Below are 2630 nucleotides of genomic sequence, written 5' to 3'. Positions count from 1 at the left end.
GCTTGAGCCACAGGTGCCGAGCCGAGAGCAGCTTTAAACATTTATTCCAGTATACCATACATATGCTATCCTTTTCTATTGCACTATGATATGATAAAGGTTATACTTCAAAGAATACAAGAAAGCTAATGCAAATATAGTGGGATGTATAGCATTAAATACACAAATATAAACTACAAATACAGTGGGCTAATTTTCAGTGTCTTTCTACATCTGTTGTCATGACCGAGTTCTGTAAACCAATCTCATGTCTTTTCAAAAGGAACAGTCTGAAATTTCCCAATAATTATAGTTTTACTTTGCCAATAAGATTTAAGAAACCCAAAAATACCAACAAAATTGAACAGGCATTCAAAAGGCATCTCTTAGGTACATTGCCATTGATCAAGACACTTTTAAAAGTATGTAAGTAATGACTGACTATAAGAGAGAATCTCCAGTCTCACAAGAAAATTTGTGACTTTTGTAATATACTCTCTTTGACAGTTTTATTAAGCATCTTGTTGAACTACTGAAATGTTACCAGACTCAACTACCTTAAGTAACTTCTAAACATTAAAACATCCCCAACACTCCCCCCAAAACAAACCTCTAGCAATTATATCACAATCTCACATGCACATGAAACCTAGTCCTTTCCCTCCTAACTGTAGTGTCTTGAGCAAGTTGCCCTGACCTAGAAAAGTCTCAGTTTCCTTATCAGCATCTACTCAAAATTTTTGTTTAAAGCAAGATGACTAGAGTAGATCACTAGTCTAAAGATATGAAGTAATTTCTCTAAATTTAACTAATTTAATTTAATTTTAAATTTAAAAGTCATCACATCCTAAAGCTTGTGATGGTAACTGTCTTGTTTTAACAGCAACTACAAAAAAAGCCTTCACAACATTTTGATCAATGGCCACATGAGCTTCCACAGCCTATAAACTGTTTTGAAGTGCTAAATTCTAATGTGCTGTGAGAAATACAAAGCGCCATTACACACCACCTTATTTTTCACTTATTCATATTCACACTCTTCCTCTCCAAAGTTAAATTCCTAGACACAAGAAGATCTGGCACCAGCAACAACGAAGACAAGCCACCTGGAAAACACTGAGGCTCAAACTCAAGCAGGTCATTTAAACATCAGCTTAAAACAGTAACAAATCCAAAAAGGTCAAGCAAGATGACCATTCACAATGTTGTCATTTGCAATAATAGTTAAAAGTACATAAGGCCGCATGTGTTGGTTTGAAGGCTCTTTGGTAAAGGTGGAGGAAAAGATTTAAGGGAAAAATAAGTTTCCAAAGAAAATAAAGATTGGTGTTGAAGAATAAAAAGGAGAGATTCGGGTTACTGGAAAAACTGTTTCAAGAAATTATTACTATCTTCGAGTCCTCTGCAATATTATAAAATAAGCCTCTTCATCTGTGCTAAGTGCTGCTTTAACTATGCAATCCATCCCGCCCTCTCCCCCCAAAATTCTACGTTAAAATGAATTCTAGACACGTTGGGAAGCAAAGAGTAAACAGTTTTCCTGCTTGGCGGTAATTGCCGCCCAGAGTGCGAAGTTCCACACTCCACATAGCCACAAAGCCGCTCTACGAAGGTTGCCACCCATCCTGGCCACGAGTCTCGAGGCACGGACTCGCTCCCTCGGAGTCACCGGAGCCGGGTCCGAGAACCCGGGCGCCAGCCCCCGCCCATCTGCGCGCCGCCGCCGTCAATCAGCGCCCCCCGCCCCCTGACTCGGCGCGGGGGCGCGGCCCGGGAGGGGCGGGATCGCGACCACCGCGCAATGAGGGGGCCCCACAACAGCCGAAGCAGGGGGCCCGCTACCCACAAAACTAAAGTTGCCTGCGATCGAGTCCGGTGCGTCCCGGGTTCCAGGGACACAACCGATCGGGGGTCCGCGCGTAGCCAGTGCGGGAAGCAGCGCCCCGGCCGAGCCTCGGGCCCTTCTCGCTCACCTCCCGGGGTGCGCCGCCTTCCTCCGTCGCTGCCGCCGCCTCCTCCCTGTGAGTGCAGCGGGGTCTGCCCTGTGGAACCACCATACCAGTCCCGCCCGCTGCTGCAGCGCCGCCGCCGCCGCTCCTCTGCCGCCTCAGCCGCCGCTCTTTGTTCCCCCTCCGAGCTCTACCGCTTCAGCCGCCCTGACGGGCCGCCACTACGCCTTCCCGCCCTCTCGGCCCCCAGCCTCGCCCTCCTCTCTGCGCCCGCCGCCGCCTTCGCCTCCGCGCCGCCGTCGCCGCCGCCACCGACGCCGACGCCTCCTCCGCGCCCCCTTCGTTTTCATTGAAAGCAAACAAGCATCATGGCGGTGGCCGCCGTCCCCCAGCCAGCGAGCGCTCCGACCGCCGCCGCCGCTCCAACATTCGGGCCGCCTATTGGTCGCCGCCACCGGGCGTGACCATCCGGCGTCCGGTTTGAGGGGGGCGGTCGCTCCGGCCCCAGGCCCCGCCCTCTCACCCCCGCGCTTTGGTACGATGAGACGGCCCTGGGCGCTCCGGAGTCCGCCTCCCTCCCTCCCTCTCTTACCTCTAGCTTCCCGCTTTCCTTGCTCCTCTCCTGCCTGGGAGCTTCTGTTTTCTCCTCTTCTTAACGCGCCTCCATTTTTCATCTTGCTCTTTTTTTTTTTTTTTTTTTTT

The 2630-nt window shown here is 49.7% G+C and overlaps 1 protein-coding gene and 1 pseudogene across 2 annotated transcripts in view; one reads left to right on the top strand and one right to left on the bottom strand.

Moving 5' to 3' along the window:
- Positions 1-2276, bottom strand: part of CNOT6 (CCR4-NOT transcription complex subunit 6) — a 109675-nt gene extending 107399 nt beyond the window's left edge. For both annotated transcript variants that reach the window (XM_012810988.2, XM_003799163.3), the window contains exon 1: positions 1953-2276. The gene's annotated coding sequence lies outside the window, so the exon portion shown is untranslated. The remainder of the gene's footprint in view (positions 1-1952) is intronic.
- LOC100941186 overlaps positions 1224-2630 on the top strand; it is a 17525-nt pseudogene continuing 16118 nt past the window's right edge.

This window comes from Otolemur garnettii, unplaced genomic scaffold (assembly GCF_000181295.1).
Source record: "Otolemur garnettii isolate 467f Iridium unplaced genomic scaffold, OtoGar3 scaffold00146, whole genome shotgun sequence".
NCBI lineage: Eukaryota > Metazoa > Chordata > Mammalia > Primates > Galagidae > Otolemur > Otolemur garnettii.
The sequence above is the reverse complement of the archived record's forward strand: the minus strand, read 5'-3'. Positions and strand labels throughout refer to the sequence as shown.